This window comes from Elgaria multicarinata, chromosome 13, assembly GCF_023053635.1.
Source record: "Elgaria multicarinata webbii isolate HBS135686 ecotype San Diego chromosome 13, rElgMul1.1.pri, whole genome shotgun sequence".
NCBI classification, from domain to species: domain Eukaryota; kingdom Metazoa; phylum Chordata; class Lepidosauria; order Squamata; family Anguidae; genus Elgaria; species Elgaria multicarinata.
In genome coordinates this window covers 12,562,471-12,585,713 of record NC_086183.1, presented here as the reverse complement: position 1 = coordinate 12,585,713, position 23,243 = coordinate 12,562,471, and positions in this window count along the sequence as shown.

The following is a 23,243-nucleotide window of genomic DNA, read 5'->3' as shown; positions in this document are numbered from 1 at the left end:
TTTCATCTGGTCACCCTAGATGAGCAGGAGGAGGAGGAGGAGCTGGTGGCACTGGTGGGGAGAAGGTGGGCTCACTGAGAGAGGGGGTCCATGGAGGAGGTCCTGCCCAAAGGCTCTCAGAATCCAGGAGCCAACACAGCTTCTGGTGCCGGGTCGTTGTGGCTCACATCAACTTTCTGCCAGGAATCAGAAACATTCCGTACGTGCTGTTTTTACTTGTGCAGGGAAACTTCCTTACTGCCGGGGAAGAATTGGCAGCAGGAAGGGAATAGAGGCCTACAGGGCTTGTGGGTGTCCGTGAGGCATTACACCGGCCCCAGGATCTCTCTCTCTCTCTCTCTCTGATTTGCAGCTCCCTCCAAAAGAAGAAGCCTCCCCCCTCACCCACCCCAGCCCAGGTGCAGAGAAAGGCTGCCTGCCACATGCGAACGCTGCCTTGAAAATCTGGATCAGTCTGGCTAGTGCCTAATGGCCTGTGATCGGATGCGTTTTGGGTGAGAACACCTCAGGCGGTGCGTGCACGCATGCGCACATGCGCCAAGACAAATCGAGGAGGGTGAATAAAATGCTAAAGCACTCATGACTTATGACAGCGAGGCCGATGTGCCGTGTTATGAATCAACGTGTGTAGGATGTATGGATTGGTGACTCAGCGCACTGCGGAGAGAATCTCTTCTGTCTCTCCTCTCCGCCCCATGTTCTTATGAGCACAATGCCTTTTACACACTGTCAATTCCTGGCACTTTATCTGTCTTGACCCTTCCCAGAATCATTCATTGCCTTTCCCTCAGTCAGAGGATCAGGGAAGGAGAAAGCCAAGGCAGTCTGGCAGTGAAATTCATGCTTTCTGCAGTCGAAAAGAATTCTCCCCCTCCTCTGAAACCTAAAACGTATCCTTTAAAGAACATGTTCAGTGCAGCATAGTGTGGTGGTTAGAATGTTGGATTGGGGCTTGGGAGATCCGGGTTCTAGTTCAGTCTCAATAAAGTAGAAATTAAAGCAATGTGTGTGTTTAAAAACAACAACGTATAAAATATAGGAAAACCACCACAATAGACAATAAGCAGATACTAAAATTACTAACACAACATCACTGCCAATTGCAAGTATCACATTTAGATCTCAGTCTTTCACCATGGAACTAGACTGGCTCTCTCCCTGCTGTGTTTCCGGAGGCAGGCTAAAAAAAAATTGTTCCGGCTGGGCTTTGGGGAGTGGTCTGGACCTCTGTTTATGCGTTGTTTATATATTGGATTTTTTTTACAAAAAATCAACACACGTATTTTAAATGTTTTTAAATGTTTTAATATTGTAGCATGTTTCATTATTTTTTTTTAAAAAAATATCTGTGTCTGTTTTAACTGTATGTGTTTTAATTTGTAAAGCTGCCTTGAGTCCCAGTATTGGGGAAAAGATGGGAAGTATCATCATTATTATTATTAATAATAATAATAATATCCTGCCTTTTGCCCAATGCTGGGCCTCAAGGCAGCTAATAATAATAATAATAATAATAATAATAATAATAACTACTCATGATTTAATACAACGATGACAGATAAAGCAACCCTGTGTGGGTATATGATATGAAGACATGAGCTAGGCTACGGCCACCACATGGCCGAAAGTGGGAATGTTTTCACACGGCACAGAATCGAAGTGATGGAATTAATGTGTGTAATGAGTTTGTTGGTGAAGTAAAAGGTGGACTCCACAACATTCCTAGATGGGCAGTGACTTATGTAACTTAAAACAGTCAGTAGGTTTTAGCTGGCTTTCGCTAACAGAAGTCTGCTTCGTTCTTTTGATGGACCTTTCGTAGTTATCTCACCCTTTTCTCATAGGGAGTAGTGACTTATTTCACCCAGGGTCTTGCTATTTACTGTTTTACTCTGTACAGCACCATGTACACTGATGGTGCTATATAAATAAATAAATAAATAAATAATAATAATAATAATAATAATAATAATAATAATAATAATGAGCCAGGAGACTTTCACTCTTAACCAGCACTGGAAAGGCAATTAGTTTCTCAGGCTGGGATGCTTCGAGAACATTTTAGGTAGGGGAGCACACCTACCCACACCTTTCTCGAGTCACTGACCTGTTACCTACTGAGCTTAGGGGGATACTTAATATAAGAACAAAAGAAGAGCCCTGCTGAATCACACCAAGGGTCCGTCTAGTCCAGCACTCTGTTCACACAGTGGCCAACCAGCTGTCAACCAGGGACCAACAAAGCAGGACATGGTGCAACAGCACCCTCCTGCCCATGTTCCCCAGCAACTGGTGCACACAGGCTTACTGCCTAAAATAAAGGAGATAGCACACAACCATCAGGGCTAGTAGCCATTGATAGCCTTTGTGTCCAGGAATTTATCCAACCCCCTTTTAAAGCCATCCAAATTGGTGGCCATCACTACATCTTGTGATAGTGAGTTCCATAATTTAACTATGTGTTGTGTGAAGAAGTCCTTCCTTTTATTTGTCCTGAATCTCCCACCAATCAGCTTCATGGGATGACCCCACTGGGTTCTAGTATTTTGAAAGAGGGAGAAAAATGTCTCCCTATCCACTTTCTCCACACCATGCATAATTTTGTACACCTCCATCATGTCTCCCCTCAGCCTCCTCTTCTCCAAGCTAAACAATCCCAGCTGATGTAAGCTTCCCTCGTTGGGGAGATGCTCCAGCTCCTTGATCATTTGAGTTGCCCTTTTCTGCAGTTTTTCCAGCTCTATAACATCCTTTTTAGGTGTGGTGACCAGAACTGTACACAGTATTCTAAGTGATGTTGTGTTATTGTTTATTGTGGTTTATAGATCTAATCTATACTTAGACTATACTTAGATTTATACTTATAAAACTATACTTTATAGATTTTTAAAATTGCTTTAATTTTTACTTTATTGAGACTGAGCTATCTTGAAAATCAAATGAATTTTAAGGTGGGGTAAACTTTTCCTAAATAAAACGCAATAATTTTAACAGTTCCGGTACCTCACTTATGGAGATGTTAAGGGTGTGTTCCTATGCATGTTTAGACAGAAATAAGTGCTATAACTTATTTATTTATTTATTTATTTATTACATTTTTATACCGCCCAATAGCCGAAGCTCTCTGGGCGGTTCACAAAAACTTCCTGCATTCCTCAGCCAGCCATATAGGACTTTTTTCTGTCTACATATGCATAGGGTTGCACCACTAAGGCCTGTAGAGATACACCCTCTGCTGCAGGAAACCAATGATAAATGTGCAGCTGAGCGCAGCTTTCACCATGGCTGTGAAACCTGGAGGAATTCATGGAGGATCAGTCTGACAACTGCAGGGTTTTTTAAAGTTTTTATTTTTATAGTTCTGGTTAAATAAGGTCAAGAAATCAGAGAATCATAGAATCATAGAATAGCAGAGTTGGAAGGGGCCTACAAGGCCATCGAGTCCAACCCCCTGCTCAATGCAGGAATCCACCCTAAAGCATCCCTGACAGATGCTTGTCCAGCTGCCTCTTGAAGGCCTCTAGTGTGGGAGAGCCCACAACCTCCCTAGGTAACCGATTCCATTGTCGTACTGCTCTAACAGTCAGGAAGTTTTTCCTGATGTCCAGCTGGAATCTGGCTTCCTGTAATTTGAGCCCGTTATTCCGTGTCCTGCACTCTGGGAGGATCGAGAAGAGATCCTGGCCCTCCTCTGCGTGACAACCTTTTAAGTATTTGAAGAGTGCTATCATGTCTCCCCTCATACAGCATACGTTCAGAGTCCGTACAAATATAAATACATGTTTCCATCTGGATTTGAAGTTAACATTAATTAACTGCAGTTTGACTTGATAACTAAAACTGAACCTCTAGCTATGCAGGCAGTATACCTCTAAATTCCAAAGTTGAATGATAGGAGAAGGCCATCACCTTTATGCATTGTTTCTGAATACACAGCGGCATTTGGCCAGTGGTAGAGCAAAGAGGGAAAGCAGCTCCAGGGCTTTTGCTGGAGCAAGAGCAAAGACCACATCTGCCAGAGGGTAATTGACAGATTCTTCTTGCTCCAGAGAGTGAATGAGGTGATAACAATGCTTTCAAGTTTTACCGTTGTTTGTGACATTAGCATAGAGCAAGAGGGGGTTGAACCTCTCTCAGCCTGAGGGCTGGCTTCAATTTTGGAGCAGCTTTGCAGGGCAGGGGGAGCACATTCCAGTGGTGAGTGAGATGGAAAGCAAAGGGGGTGGGACCAAAGGCAGAAGAGGGTGGAGCCAAATATACCAGCATATTGTAGCTTAAATCTCTTCCTGCCAGTGGCTGTCATGATTCCAAGCCTCCTGCTGAGATGTGAGACAATAAAGAGGTCTGCCGTGTAATCCACAAAGCTTTATTCAGCGAATAAGAATCTCTTCACATTGAAGGGAGTGAGACTCCTAGGAGCTTTCCTCTAAGTTTAATTAGGCTAGCTAAGCTAGGCAGTTGCCCTTTCAACTAAATGGGAGAGTTTCCCCGCACAGTCTGAGAGCCACTTTAGCTCAGGGCGGGTCTTTCTGGAAGTGTCTTTGGCAAATGGCTCTCCTGGAGGACTGCCTCTCACCTGCTCTCAACTCCACCTGCTTGACCCTGCAGCTGACTCTGGGATCTGTCAACTACAAAGTCCCCTCCCCTCTTGACAAAGGTTGAGTTCCCAGGGCCTGGGGAAGGATGGGCTCTGAGTCATTGGCATTCTCTCCGATAAGCTCCTGGGAAGATTCCTCCTTGACTCCTGAAGAATCTTGGAGGATCTCTTCCTCTGCTTCCTGTCTTGGCTGGCACATTTCTAGTCCTCCTCCTCCTTCGTTTGACCTCCTGAAACCCCTTCCCCACATTAGGGAGAACAGACCTGATCCTGACAGTAGCTAAGCCTTAGGAGAAGTATTTCAACCTTTAATTTTATTTATTTATTTATTTATTAAACTTATATACCGCTCCCATAGCCAGGGCTCTCTGGGCGGTTTACAGAAATTCTAAAATTGAGGTAAAAACAAGTATACAAAATTTAAAACTCTAAAACACAGAACATACATACATAAAGCATCAAAAACCGATTAAAAACTAAACATGTGGGTAATTAGGATGTGCCACCATATGCCTGGGCAAAGAGGAAAGTCTTAACCTGGCGCCGGAAAGATAGCAGCGTTGGCGCCAGGTGAGCCTCATCAGGGAGATCATTCCACAGTCTGGGGGCCACCACCAAAAAGGCCCTGTCCCTCGTTGCCACACTCCGAGCCCCTCTCGGAGTAGGCACCCGGAGGAGGACCTTAGATGTTGAATGTAGCGACCGGGTATATTCACGTCGGGAGAGGCGTGAATCAGGGTGGGGGGTGGGATTGCTCAAATGCTGAGAAACCACCAAATAGGTGGCTGGATTTGGCTCCAGAGTCTGAAGTCCCCCACCCCTGGCATAGAAGACATTAGAGAATGAGGCCAGTTCACATTTCTTTGATTGTCAGCTAATCCTAATAAATTTGGTATTGGCTATATAGATTCTCTCTCTCTCTCTCTCTCTCTCTCTCTCTCTCTGTGTGTGTGTGTGTGTGTGTGTGTGTGTGTGTGTGTGTGTGTATCTGCATGATCATTTCTGGACTCTCCTTTGGGGCAACACCACTGCATTTGTCCAGCTCTTTTTGAAAACAGTACAATATAGCAGCAGTTTTAGGTCTGAGCCAGCCAGAAAATAGCTCTTACATTCTTAATTAAACCGCTGGGCAGGATGGATAGATTGATAACCTGCCGCCTACACAGCCCTCATTTTGCTTTTGTTTGGATCATTTTAATCTGCGCATCTTTCCTTGTGGCTTGCTTTGGCATCATTCGTGTTTGATTTGATTCTGGAGATTGTGAACCAAGCTGTCTTGTCAACCTCAGCAGGCCCTTGAGACCCAGGAAGGGGGGTGGGGGTGGGGACCTGCTTGGTTTAGTGAAAGGCGACTTTACCAAGGTCTAATCAGGCTGTGCAGTTTCATAGCAACAGAGAGAAAATATTGTGACGAAGCCCGTTTGTGTGTGGGCAAGACGGAGCAGCCTGGAATTAGTCAGATTCAGGTTTGACGGAGTTCTGATCTTGCTGGAAAAGCCGGTGCGTTCTGAGCTGGGGATCCCTGTGCTATGAACTATAGTGGGATGTTCCCTGCCTAAACTGCCAGTTCTGGATTGATGCAGAGGAATGAACAGATGCAAAAGAACAAGTCAGCGCTGCAACAAAATGCTGCAGCATGGAATGATGCTGTTCAGGATCCCAACTATTCCATTCCCCTACTGCCCTGGCTTTCTGTCCCTCCCCCCTGTCCTCAACAGTAACATTTTATCTCCACTGAGCATGCCAGGCCCTCAGGCCTGCTTTTTTAATATTTAAAACAACAATCTCGAGTCACTCTTCACACACCAAACACTCTCATGAAGCACAAGCCAGACTAAAACTCCCAGACTAAAACCAAACCTCAAACCCACCACACAATCCCCTCAGCCAACCTGTTTATACTATTTCTAACCCTGACCCTAACCCTTTCTCACAGCATCACTAGCCACACCCACTCAGTCAAACATTCCGCACTCACTAGACATACAAACTCAGACATACCTAAGGGACAGAAAGGTGTGAGGTTGACTCCCTGAAGGAACGGGGGCATGGAGGGTGCCTTGCCCAAGCATCCTCGAAACCTGGAGCTGGCTGTAATAATGACAGGTTGAAACATGGCAGCCTCCTTGATTCAGATACTCTGGACCTGATCTGAAGGCTCCCAACAGCCATGGTTGCACATTCCCCTGTGTTAGTATCAGTCTCTTCCTGTGCGCAAATGGACCAGACGTCCCCTCTCCCATCCCTGGTCCTTCTCCTTAACTGGAGGGTGCTGGCTGTTCCCCAGCGCACCATCTCCAGGTGAATGGAGATCATCTTCTTTGGTTGCTTAGCAACTGCAACCTTCTTCCTCCCTCCCAATAAAATGCCCTGTGTTGATGGCAGAAAGAACAAAGAGCTACTGAAGCCAAGAACGGTGTCCCAGCGGCTGGTTCATTTAATTTATTTAAGAATATTGATACACCCCTTCCCATTTTAAAAACCCCAAAATGATTTATAACAAAACAATACATCACTACAAAAGCAAAACAACCTTTAGACAAGTTAAAGGTTGGCAAAAGCCAGGGTAAACAAGTAAGTTGTTAATATTCATTGAAAGCACATGATCTCCAGTGCCTGATGTATTGCAGCGGGGACCTCATTCCAGAGGGAGGGTGCCACCACAGAGAAGGCCCCTTGCCGTGCTGCTGCCAGATGGGTCTCAGCAGCATGTGGTACAGTCAACAAGGCTTGCCCTGAAGATCATAGTAGTCTATGTAAGGGGAGATGATCTTTCAGGTAACTTGATCCTAAGTTGTTTAGAACTGGGCTTCAGAGCACAGGATCAAAGGTATGGGATACTCGCCATGCATCCCATGACACTGCACAATCCCCATTGCCAAGCCTAAAAACCCCATCCTAGATTTGGGGGGGGGAACCCGACCCCATCCCCGCACATCAGAACTTTATGTACCAATTCCTTCCTGCAGGGTGGAAGCAGACAATTGGGCTAATTTTGAGTTCATTTCTCCAAAGCAACATCCAGCACTTTCCTAGGAAACAGTTCCTCCTTGAATCCAAAGGGATTGTCCATGGCTCAGCCCACACTGGCTCAGGTTTCCTTGCACTCTGCCCATTCATCATATCTACTCCTTACAAGCTCATTCTTCCAGTGTCAATTCTTAGGCAGGAAGACACCACTGACACACAAGGAGGAGGAAGCAGCAAGCTTGGAGGAACCTCAAAAAATGTAGAAGTACAATCTTCCTGGGGTGGGGTGGGGGAGTTGCTAAGGGGACAATTCCACCCCACCCACCCCAGAGAAACATTCCAGGCCAATGATGAGAACTAAGCATGTCAACAGTCACAGAGGCATCTAGCTGGTGTGTGTGTGCATGTGAAATGCAGTATGCTGAGAGAGAGTAGGGCTGGCTGGTTTGCACCCTAAACAGGAGCATGCCATACTGCAACATTTTGTTGCAGGTCCCATTTGTTCTGGTTAGATTTCCCCCAAATGGGTTGTTCTCTGAATATCAACAGAGGGGAAGTACTTCCTCCTCCCCATCTCCTAGATTGCAGCAGACCAGAACACTGCAGGTGCAGGTGCATGAGTCCACATGCACACAAATGTGTGCAGACCCAGAGAAGGGTTCTCCCCTTCACAGCAAGCCGACTTGCCATCGGCCTTGCTGCTTCCATCCTTGAGGAAGTCATCGTTACTGTGTTAATTTCCAGAGCTCATAAATAAGGAGTAAAAGCCAAGCCATTAAAGTGGTTATTAATATTCCAGGCAGCTACGCGGAGAAGTCGCAAAGTGTTCACGCGGAGATCCCTGCATTAGCTGGATACAGAAATGTGGGCTCTGACAGCTGTGCGCTGCTAGGCTTACAATTCATTCCCACCCCACTACACACACACACACACACACACACACACATACATTTCGGTCAAGGGGGTAGCAAAAGAAATCAAATTTGTAGCCTTTGAACGGTGCAACTTTTGTGGGTATTTTAAAAATACCTTCCAAATCACGCGAGGTACTGGTTCCCCTCTACTTGGCACCGGTCAGGCCTCATCTTGAGTATTACGTCCAGTTCTGGGCACCACACTTCAAGGAGGATGCAGACAAGCTGGAGGGGGTTCAGAGGAGGGCAACCAGGATGATCAGGGGTCTGGAAACAAAGCCCTATGAAGAGAGACTGAAAGAACTGGGCATGTTTAGCCTGGATAAGAGAAGATTGAGGGGAGACATGATAGCACTCTTCAAATACTTGAAAGGTTGTCACACAGAGGAGGGCCAGGATCTCTTCTCAATCATCCCAGAGTGCAGGACATGAAATAATGGGCTCAATTTAGAGGAAGCCAGATTCCGGCTGGACATCAGGAAAAACTTCCTGACTGTTTGAGCAGTACAACAAAGGAACTCGTTACCTAGGGAGGTGGTGGGCTCTCCCACACTAGAGGCATTCAAGAGGCACGTGGTCAACCATCTGTCAGGGATGCTTTAAGGAGGATTGAGCAGGGGGTTGGACTCGATGGCCTTATAGGCCCCTTCCAACTCTACTATTCTACAAAATATCACTTGCCCCAGACCTAGTAGTGATGCTCAGACCCAGGGAGCAAGATACATCTGTGCAAGCATGTATGTCCAGCAGCCCCTCACCCCAGCTGATGCCGGATGTGGTCCTTGGGCCTGAAAAGATGGGGCAGCCCTGTTATCACATCTCTCCGCTGCCACCCCTTTTCTTTGCCATTAAGCAGAACAGGCAGAAATTCAGCAGGAAAAGAGTTGTCGATTGCTACGTCTTCAAAGCTGAGTCTCTTGAATTCCTGCCTGCTGTGTAGCTGTTCATCTGCATGCTGTTGTTTGGATTTCACAGAAGCCCTATCAGATTTTGTTTCAGAAGTGTGGCATCCTTAACACACAGCTGTAGTGTTCTGATGAAACAGCCCTGTGGCGTTACCCACATTTCTATTCCCTTAGGTATGTCTGCGTGAGTATGTCTAGAGAGTGCGGAATGTTGGACTGAGTGGGTGTGGCTGGTGATGCTGTGGAAAAGTGGGAGGAGTCTATATAGGGGGAACTGAGTGGTTTGAGGGGTTCAGTTGGTTGTTGGGTTTGGAGGGTAGATGTGTTTAGCTGAGTGATTTCTTGTCAGGAGTTGTGTGAGGAGTGAGTGGAAATAAGATCATAGGGACTAAGGATTATTAGATTGGTTACTACCAGTATTCTTAAGAATAAGCAGATTTGAATAGAATTCGAAGGAACTAAGAACTGTAAACTACAATAAACATTTTCTTTATTTTGCAACCATAAAACCACGTGTCAGTTTGGCTGTGTCTCTTGCTCTATTGGTTCATGAATTGCATTAAACCTTCAGCCTGCTATGTTCACAGAAAAGCCTTTTCCAAATCTCCTTACCTTTCCCCTCTGCTATAAGGGGAAAGTTATACTTTCCTTTTTACCCCTTCCTCGGGTATTTAAGTGGTGGTGCTTAGCCTGAGGGAGGTGAGCGTGTCAAAGCCTGGTGTGTGAGCGGGTGGCGTCACAAGCCCCCTTGGAAGAAAATGACAGGATGATTACACCAGGGTGCATGGTGGACCAAACTGGCAAAAGCATGGACTGTGCATGCTCAGGAACACCCTGCCCTCCATAGATGAGTGGAACCAAGATTAGGAGCAACTGGGGATACTGCTTTATTGCCTGTTCCAATCCTTCTCCAATCTGGCACGCCTTCCAGGTGCTTTGGACAACAATTCCCGCAGACATGGCCATGCTGGCTGGGAATGATGGGAGCTGTAATCCATCACAGCTGGAGAGCACCAGATTGGGGCAAGATCTACAGGAGGGGGGGTAATATGCAGATTGCGGCCACATGCCCCTCCCCGGTGCACTCCTGGAACTCCCTGCCACACCTCTGAAATTTGCAACAGCGGCAAAAAAATGGCCAATTTGCCACCAGAAATCAGTGGCAGACCACTATGGAATGTTAGAAAGGTCAAAAGTAGATTGTTTTTAAGCTAAATTTTGCCACTGTGGGCTTTCGTGGCTGTTGGCCTTTGAAAATTGGTGGCCCATTGGCAGATTTTTTATTTATTTATTTTATTACACTTATATACCACCCCCATAGCCAGAGCTCTCTGGGCAGTTTACAGAAATTCTAAAATTGAGATCAAAACAAGAATACAAAATTTAAAATTTTAAAACACAGAACATACACACATAAAGCATTAAAAACCGTTAAAAAGCTAAACATGTGGGTGATTAAGATGTGCAGCCATATGCCTGGACAAAGAGGAAAGTCTTAACCTGGCACCGGAAAGATAGCAGCGTTGGCGCCAGGCGAGCCTCGTCAGGGAGATCATTCATTCCATAGTCCGGGGGCCACCACCGAAAAGGCCCTGTCCCTCATTGCCACACTCCAAGCCTCTCTTGGAGTAGACACCCGGAGGAGGACCTTAGATGTTGAACGTAGTGACCGGGTATATTCACGTCGGGAGAGGCGTTCCGTCAGGCATTGTGGTCCCAAGCCGTGTAAGGCTTTATAGGTCAAAACCAGCACCTTCAATTGGGCTCGGAAACATACAGGCAGCCAGTGCAAGCGGACCAGAGCAGGTGTTATATGGTCGAACCTTCTGGTTCCTGAAATCAATCTGGCCATCACCAAATTCTGGGGGGAGGGGGCTGTGGGGGGGAGGGTAAAACTGGCCCCCTGGAAGTTCCCAAAGTTGCTACAGGATTTCGGCAGTCTAAGGTATTTCCCACAACCTGCCCCTTTTTAATTTGGAGATGCTGTGGATTGGATTTAGGGGATTTTCCACATGCAAAGCAAGGGGCTCTGCCACTCAGCTGTGGTCCTTCCCTAACAGAAATGCTAAGAATCAGAGTACAGGTCCTACGTTAGGAACATAGGAAGCTGCCTTATACTGAGTCAGACCATTGGTCCATCTAGCCCAGAATTGTCAACACTGACTGGCAGCCATGGCTCCTTTCCTCGCCCTACCTGAAGAAGCCAGGGATTGAACTTGGGACCTTCTGCATGGAAAGCACGTGCTCCATCACACTGGACAAGCATGCGTTTGGCAAAATGGCGGCACGCTCAGTCTTCATCCATGAGCAATGTATGCTGGCATACATGGTATTCTCCCACTCACAGGTATACATCTATTCCAGTACAGGGAAAAAATGTCACATCTGAAATAGCACTTTCTTGGTAGGAGAGGCCTTTTGAAAATAAGGGTTTTCACAAACCAGCGACGCTCTTTCAACACAAGGCTCCACACAGCGCCCCCTGCTGGGGAAAGTGAGGTCTGCCGCAATGGCTGGGAACGTCCCTAAGGCAAAGTGGTCCCTCTGTGCCACCAAATTGCAACATTGGCTTAAAAATAAATAAATTAAAAAGACGGACTCCGGGACTCCAGTAGGATACTCCAACCTGGATACCTCCCCTCTCATCTCAAATGTGTGAAGTCAGGGTGCAGTGAATCATAGAATAGTAGTACATTGTTGGTGCTATATAAATTAATAAATTGAGCAGGGGCTTGGACTCGATGGCCTTGTAGGCCCCTTCCAACTCTGCTATTCTATGATTCTATGAAATAATAATAATAATAATAATAATAATAATAATAATAATAATAATAATAGTTGGAAGGGGCCTATAAGGCCATTGAGTCCAACCCCCAGCTCAATGCAGGAATCCACCCTAAAGCAGCCCTGGCTGTCCAGCTGCCCCTTGAATGCCTCTAGTGTGGGAGAGCCCACATCCTCCCTAGGTCATTGGTTCCATTGTCGTCCTGCTCTAACAGTCAGGAAGTTTTTCCTGATATCCAGCCGGAATCTGGCTTCCTCTAACTTGAGCCCATTAATCCGTGTCCTGCACTCTGGGAGGATCTAGAAGAGAGGGAAATGAATTTGTCGAGACATGCTCAGAGGCACTCTCTTTATTTCCTGCTGCATACATTTCCAAAGCCGATCCTTAGCACTTAAAACAACAACACCCTATGGCCTAGTGCAGCAGAGACTTAGCTCAAATGGAAATCCCACCAGGTCATACACAGCCCACTCCCAGCCCTGGTCCTTTAAGCAGGCTCATAAAAACAGTCAACGTCTGACACACACACTCCAACTTGAGTCAGACCACAAAGCAAATGAACGGCATCTCATTCTCCAGGGCCCAGTTTGCTGCCTAGTTTGATTAGGATTCTTCACCCTCTTCCCTTCCGCACTTCCTCTGGTGAGCTGACAGAGCAGAGTTGGCAGTCAGGGAAACATCATGTGTCGCTGCCACAGTGGCTTTTTCCTTTCCCAGCGATTAACGTCACCAGGCAAGGGCGTGAGGCGCCCATCACAGCATCCCTCCTTGGCTCACACGCCCGACTCCTAATCCAGCAATAACAGTCGCTCATGGAGGCCTACCGGCTCGGCTCGGCTCAGCTGCTGCTGCTGCTGCTGCTGCAGTCACTGGGCGCAGAGCACCTCCGCCAATCAAATCCAGACGTCTCAGTCCCCTTGTTGGTGGGATGTAATAGCACCCGGGGAATTTGCTAGGAATCAAACAGAGTCGGAGGAGTCGGGCAAGTCCTCTCCTGCTGCAGCCATTGTTCGGCCGGCTGCTTTACGAAGCACAAAAGCAAGAGACACATGCAGAGTGCAGAAGCGCCATTGACTATGCATTTGATGCAACAACGTCATCTACCTAATTGATTCATATAAATGTTTTGATTTGGGGCATATTCATCAGATGAGGTTTCAGCCAAGAGGGAAGCTTTCTGGATGCATCCACTAAAACCCATAGAACCAGTGGGCTTAAATGACAAGTTATCATCATCATCATCATCATCATCACCACCACCACCATCATCATCTACATCCCACCTTTTTTCCTCTTGCAAGGAACTCAAGGCGGCTTATATGGTCCTCCTCCTCTATCCTCACAACAACCCTGTGAGGTAGGTTAGGCTCAGAGTCAGTGATTGGCCCAAAGTTACCCAACAACCTTCATGGTCAAATGGGGACTAGAACTCGGATCTCCCGTGTCTCAGTCCAACGTTCTAACCACTATGCCAGACTGGCTCTTAGATCTGTCTTTTTCTTCAATGGAATTCTTCGCATTCTTTTCCAGCCATGTTATCAACATGTGCCCCTTATATCAATTGGACCTTAACTTATATGTACAGTCAAGATCTTCACTCCAAATAGCTGCCTCTGTAAGAGGATGCATGACCACTCTGATTGTTTTCTGTCCGCAGGAAGCCCAGCCCTATGAGAAAGCAGATCATAGAATCATAGACTAGCAGAGTTGGAAGGGGCCTACAGGCCATCGAGTCCAACCCCCTGCTCAATGCAGGAATCCACCCTAAAGCATCCCTGACAGATGATTGTCCAGCTGCCTCTAGGGTGGGAGAGCCCACCACCTACCTAGTTAACTGATTCCATTGTTGTACTGCTCTAACAGTCAGGAAGTTTTTCCTGATGTCCAGCTGGAATCTGGCTTCCTTTAACTTGAGCCCGTTATGGGAGGATCGAGAAGAGATCCTGGCCCTCCTCTGTGTGACAACCTTTTAAGTCCAGCTGGCTCCTCTACTGGCACCATTAGCATAGGACTGTGGGGCAGAAGGCCAAGGTACCACCTTAGCAGAATGAGCAGGAGGGGCCCCAAATGCAGCAGGGCTGGCTTACAACACTTTTATTATTATTATTATTATTATTATTTATTTATATAGCACCATCGATGTATACTCATTACCATCAGTGGAGGCTGGTAGCTCCAATATCAGTGGGGTGGTAATTCCGTTCCAGGTTTCAACCAGAACCAGTCAGAACTCTGGCTCTGCACCTTGGATAGTTCCTTTAGTGTTCTGACTGGTTCTGATTGAAACCCAGAGTGGATTCATCACCCCACTGACATTGGAGCCACCAGCCTCCACTGATTGCCATCTAAATGGGGTGGGGTGGAAGGTGTCCCATGAGATCGTCAAGCCAGAATCTAAAATGACCTAATTGCATCACTGTCTGGCTCTACAAGTAGTCTACAGTTGTTGTTGTTGTTGTTGTTGTTGTTATTTTTATTATTTATTACATTTATATTCTGCCCCGAAGCTGAAGCTCTCTGGGCTGTTTACAGTTAAAGAACTTTCTTTTCGCAGTGGCAGAGAGAAATGTCCTCCCCACCTCCTCTCGGTCTCTGTAGGTGCTGGATAGGCAACTGAATGGCTGACAATGGGGTTGATGGCTTTATCTTTGACACAGCAACAAGTTGTGCTGCAACTGCCATTTTGTAAACAATGCCAAAAGCAAACAACCCCAGTTGTGGAACATGCTCCCCAGAGAGGTGATCCTCAGGCATGATAGCACTCTTCAAATACTTGAAAGGTTGTCACACAGAGGAGGGCCAGGATCTCTTCTCGATCCTCCCAGAGTGCAGGACACAGACTAATGGGCTCAAGTTACAGGAAGCCAGATTCCGGGTGGACATCAGGAAAAACTTCCTGACTGTTAGAGCAGCACGACAATGGAACCAGTTACCTAGGGAGGTTGTGGGCTCTCCCACCTTAGAGGCCTTCAAGAGGCAGGTATGCTTTCAGGTGGATTCCTGCACTGAGCAAGGGGATGAACTCGATGGCCTTACAGGCCCCTTCCAACTCTACTATTCTATGATTCTGATTCTGGAGGCGAGTGCAGTATGAAATATCCCAGGAACGCTCCACAAACCACACTGTAACATAAGGGTGGGCAACTGTGGGTTGTCTGGTTGCTGCCCCCCCTCCCCACGCAAGCCAGCTACACAGAGAACCCCGAACATCTTGGGTTCTCCAGATGGCCACTCCCCCTTTCCCCTGACCACCAAGCATTTTGTAGTTTCTGGACTTCTGTGCAGTTTCCCCCTCATTCTAAAAGGTTGAAATTCTTCTCCTACATCTTAGTTACTGAAGTAAGAGCTTCATTACTGAAGTAATATAGCCAGCCTCGGGCATGCTGGGAGTTGTAGGACTTATTTCTATCTAAACATGCATTGAATTGTGCCCTAGTGAGTGAGCTTTGTTGAAATCAATGGGACTTCCTTCTGAGGAAACATGATTAAGATTGCACTGTAACACATTTTAGGGTGGCATCAGCTTTTGTGAACTAGAACCCACTTCATCAAATGGATGAAGTGGGATCTGTTGGCGTGTGTGTGTGTGTGATTACACTCATGGGTGCAAAGGGGAAAAATAGTAAAAGCCAGAGTTAAATGGCAACAAAACCTTTACGTTTACAATTTTCGTAGTTCAGTCTTGCCCTTAACTACGTTTAGGCCGTGCTCTCGATCTTCTGGGCGGCTGATTCTCACAGCCCATGCTACGATGTCACAGAAGACCAAATTTGGAGATCTGGTTTCAGTGTTCTGCAGCTCTGAGGCAACTGAGGGCTTGTTGGATTGGCTCAGGCTGCCTTTGGTTGCCCAGCTGTAGCCTAAACCCTCCGCATGGGTGCAGTAAATCACTCAATGACTGTTACTATGGCAACAGGACTTCCAGAACTGAGAGAGCACTTTTGAAAATCCAGGCCAAAATTATGCTCAAGAGAGGCATGTGTTCTCTTCCTGTGCGTGTGAGGACGAGTGGAGAGATTTCTCTAACTATACACTTCTCCCAGATAATCGTTCTGAAACATTATTTGTATGAATAGACAAATAATCGCCTTGTTGTTTGCTCTTTATCTCCACAAGAATGTCATTAGTAAGCTATGCTTACCTTATTAGGTAACCAGGGAAGGAAAACAAGGCTGGTATACTGGCATGGCAAGGACACGCATGGATGCATTACCACTGGCAGTCAGCTTGTTCTAGGGAGCCAATGATCCAGTTCACATGTCATGGTGGCAATTCCTGGGTTGTTTAACCCAGGAATTTCTGCTTTTTATCAACAATTCATTTCATAACCTGTGAACCTAGACACTCTGGGTTAAACAACACAGAGTTAACCCAACAATTGTCCATGGTTTGGCATTGGGTTAACCCATAAATAACCCAGACTTTCAGGGATCGCATGTCACAAAACAACCTAGGAACGGGCATTCCTGAGTTGTTGATTAAAACCAGTAATGGCAAGCACACAGCTCACATGCTACACTCATTCCCACAATTCCTGGGTTAAGGTGACACAAGACTCTTGGTTGTTTTTATTAAGTTGTGCTGCTCTTTTGTATTTGAATATCATATTTAAATAATAATAATAATAATAATAATAATAATAATAATAATTTCTTACCTGCCTTTCCATTTTGATCGAGGCGGGGAACAACAGTAAATATAAAATACATAAAATTGAATTAAAACATAATATACATTGTTAAAACATCCTAAAAACATTTTAAAAACATTGTTTTAGTTCAGATCCAGTTGTCATTTAGCTGTTTAGATTTCCCTAGCTGACTTGGGAATTTTATATAGAACGGTGGGATAAAAATATTTTAAAATAAAGACAACCCAGATAATGGGGAGCATGGGGCATTGTGTGCAGACCTGTGTGCTGGCATAAATCCATGTCCCCCTCCAAAGAAATAACCATCCTGTGAAATCAAAGGCTGCCCCCCCCTTACATAAAAGTTCTGCTCACAAACAGAAGGGTAGCTTTTCCATAACAACTGATCAAAGCTTCCCATAACACAAAAGCTTTCCATAACACAAAAGCTTTCCATAACAACCGATCAATGCAAAGGACAAGCTGGATTGTTTTCATCTGATGGGACTAATGGCAAACCCAGGCGGCGTCTTCACGAAGTCACTTTGGCCCCACTCTGCTGCGGGGTGGCAACCTGGAATGCAGATTGCTGGAGAGAATGCAGACTTTTCTGGCAGTCATCTAGGTACAAGAGCCTGCCCTCCCCCACGCCGTCTTCAGCTTCCGGCAACCAATCAGCTGTCACCATCTGTCCCGGGCCGCCCCTGGCTCCATGCCAGAGCGAGGTAACATGGTGGAAGGGCCGATGGTGACCTCGCCCTGAAGAAAAAAGCCCAGACTTTTCTACGGAGCATTTTCATCTATTCGCCTCTCAAGCGGCTGTGAATTGGTGGCTGAATCATTTAACCGATGCAGCGCTGATTTGCAGCCACCACAGGGCAAATACGAAGTTTAGACAGGCCCCCATTCTCCAAGTACTGCTCCTTCTATAGTCAAAACTGTAACACTCATGCGTAAGAGTGGAGGTCTCAGCAGGCTTGGAAGAACTCCAAAATTTGCAGAAAGGAAGGACGGAAGGAAGGAAATGCATAGAGAGGGAGGCAAAACTGGTTAGGAAGGATTGGTGTGCTTTGAATCCAGAACAGCAGCACTCCCGGCTGCAACATTTTGTTGCAGGTCGCCCACTTGTGTAATCAGAGTGCTAGTCTTGTCTAGTGCGAGACATACTAGTCACTTTCTCTCAGCCCAGCCTACCTCACAGGGTTGTGGTGAGAATTAAATAGAAAGGGGGAGAAAAATGTGTACAACACGCCTGAGCTTCTTGGAGGGTGGGTTAAACATGTTATTTCCCCTCTAGTGCTAGCTATCTTAATAAGATTTGGAGTTGGTCAACTTCAGTGTGGCTTTTCAGGGATCTCTCATGCCTCTTGGCCTAGACGTAAAAGATTCAGGAGTAAGAGAAAGGCCAAACGTTTAGCCTGGCACGTCCTCACTGCGTTCAGCCAATGGCCCTTCATGGCTGGCAAATATCTGAAGAGCTTCCTCTCCCACCAACCCCTAAGTGGAACATAGGGAGTTAGGAAGCTGCCTTATACTTGTCCATCTAGCCTAGTATAGCTGACACTGACTGGCAGTAGCTCTCCAGCATTTTAGTTAGGAATATTTCCAGCCCTACCTGGAGACACCGGGGATCAAACCTGGAGCCTTCTATATGCAAGACAGGTGCTCTGCTCACTCAGCCATGGTCCTCCCCCACTGAGTGTCTAGGACTGCCTTCCCAACCCATTGGGTTAAGCTACAATTCCCATCATCCCCAGCCAGCACAGCCAAGGATGATGGGAGTTGTGATCCAGCACATCTGGAGGGCGCCAGGTTGGGGAAGACTGGCCTAGGAAAATTCAGGTAGTTTGGGAGGGTGGGGAGAGATTCAGACAAGATCAGGCTGGAGCTGAGCAAGCTCAGATGGAGCTCAGAGGGCTTCTCCCAGGCGCAAGCTCCCTCGCCCTGAAACCTATTGCAAGAGCCTACAGCTCACATCAACCCTTATGATTGACTATGCTGTCTAGGGCTTATGGGAGTTGCAGGCCAAAAATCTGGAAGGCCGCAAGTCTATGAAGTTGCCCACAAGGCTGGGCAGAGGCCGGGGGGGGGGGGCAGTTGGCACGGGCCTACAATTTTGAGAGGCCCTACTCTGAGACCCCCTGGTACAGGCAAAGGGGGACCCGTTGGTAAAAATTTGTTACAAAGTAACTCTCCTGTGAGTGAGCAGTACTGACTCCATTTTGAGACAGCCAAAAAGCTAAGGTGTTTGAATTGGATTAGCAGTTTGAATGGATTTACAGTTTTGAATATTAACATTGACAAGGCAAAGTTGCTTGATTTTTCTGTTGTTGACGATGAATTTGCCCAAAGAACAGCACGTAAAGCATTTCTGAATGTGAAGAAGTGATGTCTTCTAAACATCTTGAATAAAAGTGCTTGCCGTTTCCTTTTTTATAAGTCGTTCTAGTTCATATGTATTTAGAACTGATTAAAAAATACTTAATGAGCAGTTTGAAATGGGGCCTACATTTCCCATCTGGCCTGGGCCTATTACCAGCTTTGCCTGGCCCGGGTTGCCCATCGCTGGCATTGAGACTTTGCATAATGCTTTGGTGGAGCCAGCTAGTTCGGGAGGACATTTCTGGGCTTGTTGTGATATGCCAGTATCCCACTAGGGGGCGAGTTTAGCTAACCTTATTCTCAACTTCTCATCACTTGTACTTCAGATTTTCCCAGACAGACAATTGGTTAGATGAATTTCACACATTAGTTTTACAGGTATGAGTATTAAGGCCACTGTGAAAAGCAGCTAGGCTGTAATGTGTGAAAAGGTGGGGGGGGGGAGAGAATTTACTTCTCTGAAAAGATGGATGTCTGTACCTATATTGAGAGATATTACAGAATACAAGAACCTTACAAACAAACAAAAAGTGACATTTTCATGAGCCATTCTGTTTTATTGGCCCAATTAGCACATAACAGTTATGGGTTAAACAACCTACAGTTAGTTGGGGCTGCATGGCAATGAACAAGCAGCTCATCTTAATGGTTTTTACATTTTTGTATACTTTTTAATGTTCATTGTTTTTAACTTTTGTGAACCACCCAGAGAGCTTTGGCTATAGGGCAATAAAAAATAAATAAATAAATAAGACTCTACGAGAAAAGGGTGACAGAACCATGAGAGTCCCATCTAGGGAATGAGGCTGGTTCTTGTCAGCTAAAGCCTGCTAAAATCTATTCACTGTGTTAGGCTACACAGAGCTCTTAGCAGCATTTTGGAACTCTGTGAAGTCCATATTTCTGCTCACTAACAAACTTACTACACAGGGACGTAAGAGAATTTCATTCCACTTGCACATTAGCACAAGTGTATACTTTTGCTAGTGTACATTAGTGAAAGTGCAAATTTGCACAATTCCCCCCATAAAGTAAACAAAAAACAAAAACCCTGCTCTACAAGTCCACAGAATCCGTGCAAAACCTGGCCCAACGCGGACCATAGGTCGGATTCCTAGAAATCTAAACTCATTCAAATCCATTGCAGATTTCTCCAATATATCCCATTCTAGATATCCCTAGAATGTCTCTCAGCACCCTAGAGTTCCAGGTTCAGATGTTGCATCAAACAACCCAAGAATGGGGCCTTCCTGGGTTGTTTATGAAAGCAGATGTAAAGCAGTAGTGTGCAGGCCAGAGACAGCTGCTGCTCACTCTGCCATGGACCCACCAATTCATGGGCCAAACAACCCAGGTGTTACATGCGAACCAAGCCAGTGTGTGAATAAATTCCTTAGGCTTTCTCCCTTAAGCTTTTGGTGGCATAATCCTTGATCAGGGGCCAGTGGGCACTAATGGGACATTTGGCTGTCCCCACCCCCCCAAAGACGTCATTGAAATTATCTTGATTTATATCTTCCTGTGAGCGTGGGAGTCAAAACTAGGTTTTGCTTCGTCTAGAGGGCCTGCCAAGTAAACATCTAAAGGAGATAGTTTAAAAAGAAAAATGGATACTTCAGAAAGAAAATCATTTCCTGCTTGGCTGTGCGTTGCTGTATTCATATATGTTTGATATCCCAATGATCAAGCTGAGATCGCTTTCCTGTTAGCGTAAGATCTTAGCCACTTAACTTTCTTTCTCTACCAATTTGCTTCCACCCAAAGGCCTAGATGGGGCTGAAGGGAACCTAAAGTGGGTATGGTCAACCTTCTCCCCCCCACCCTCGCCCCATCCCTGATCCTCCCCATCCCTGATCCTCCCCTTTTAACACAATTTCTTTTGGTCTTGGCTCAACCTAAAACTGTAGTTGCCAGGAACTCAGATTTAGGAGAGGCATTTCAATATTACAGAACAGAGGAGAAACTGCACAAAAGCCGGGAATTCATCAAACTATCAGTCACTGGGGGTAGGGGATCTGGAGAGCCAGATTGGGATCTCAGGAGGGCTGAATTTGGCCCATGGGCCCAAGGTACCCTACCCCATCCTAAAATGTCAAGGTCCCCCCTCCCCCCAAATCGCTTCCTCTCCCAAATGTGGTAGTAATATGGACACCAGTTGCTGGGGAACATGGGTGGGATGGTGCTGTTAAATTTGTGTCCTGCTGGTGAATTCCTGGTCAACCCCTTGGTCTTGATCCAGCATGGCCCTTCTTATGTTCTTAATACAAATGTCACAAAAGTGCTACCACAAAAGCAATTCTGTGAAATAGGATAAAACCTTCATATAGAGATAAGCAAAAGCCTCCAGCCAACCCCCTCCCCACCGGGAAGGGCTTCCTTCTATGTTGCTGGGCTCTTTTGGTCATGGGCTTACTTGGTGATGGCAGGGACTCATTTTAATTCCCCCACCATGTCTCTGATTTCCCAGGATGCCCCAGGGGATGCTACAGCAGGGGCATAGCAGGAAATTAACATGGACACCTGCTGCTGCATCCACCAGGTAACCCCTACCATGGTTTCCCCCAACATGAACATCAGCTCTGGTGTGCCCCATGCCAAGGCACTGGGTTCCCAGTAGGGTGCTGAGTGCTCATGCCAGGCTTGGTGATCAACGTGGGACAATCCCAGACATGGTTACTGCATGCCAGCAGAGCCAGTGTGGTGTAGTGACAGCCAGTATGGTGTAATGGTTAGAGTGTTGGACTGGGAGTTGGGAGATCCAGGTTCTAGTCCGTACTCAGCCCTGAAGCTCATTGGGTGTCTTCAGGCTAGTCACTGGCTTTTGCTAGACCTACCTGAAAATCCAGGGGAGAGGAGGGACCTCGTGTTGTGAATAACTCATTTACACGTAAGGCACAATGGCCTCAAGAACAGAAGCATTGCGCCCACCATTTTATTTTTATTTTTTAAAGGGCCAGTTGCGCACGAGCGACTAAAGGTAGGGATTTTTTTAAAAAAAAATGATTTCCCCGCTCCCCCCACCCTTGCCCTGATGGGCTTCGTGATCCTGAGGAGCCCTGCGCCCTGTGCGCGGCTCCCAACTCCACACGAGTAATCACGAGGAGCCAGGAAAAGCCGCGGAAATGGGCCACACGCTTGGGCTCAGCCTGAGACCGTGGGAAAAACCGGGCCCAAAGTGTAGGGCTTTATCCCGGGGCCCAGGAGGGATGATCCCTCCCTGAGCCCGGGATCCCCTGTGCATCATCTGGACACACAGGGCTGATCCCAGGTATCAGCCCGGGCTAACCGCTGGTCTAGCCAAGGCCATAGACTCTTAGCCTAACCTAACTTTCGGGGTTGTTATGAGGATAAAATGGAGAGGAAGAGGGTCATGTTAGCCATGTTGGATTCCTTGGAAGAAAAAAGGTGGGATAAAAACACAATAAAAAATAGTCCTTTGGATCGTGAGTTTGGCAGGATAAGGTTGCAATCGTTGGGACATTTACGTGGGACGAGGAACGCATGCATTTTCTTCCCTCTGTGTTTTGCGCACAGTCAGGCATTTTTCCTTCTGTCCTCTGCTTATTTGACAGTATCTGATTTTATGTGAGACTTTCATTCCTGTTTGCAAATGCGCAACTGTGCAGATCCCCTCCACAGTTCGGAAATGGTCCACGAGGCCACAGAACCCACGGGACTCTGAAGTACTGCACTGCGTGATCTGCAGGTCAGATTCTTAGCAATGTGAATTCATTCGAATGAATTGTGGATTTCTCCAACAGCCCTACCTGGGAGCAAACCCCATTTGAACACAGTGAGACTGACTTCAGAGTCAAGGTGCCTACGCTTTCGCTGCAAATAATTTGACAACTACTGTCTTGTTTTTATTTCTCCTTGCGTTTTCAATTGCTGTTGTTATTGTGAACTGCCTCGAGCTTACAGATAGGGCTAAAAAAAGAAAGAAAGGAAGAACAGCAACATAAGAAGACGCGCTGTTTTCTCAGTGCTCCCCCACCCCGCAGCTGCTGCAAAAGACACGCGTGGTATCATTCACGCGTGGCTCTTTGCACGTGGCTGTCCG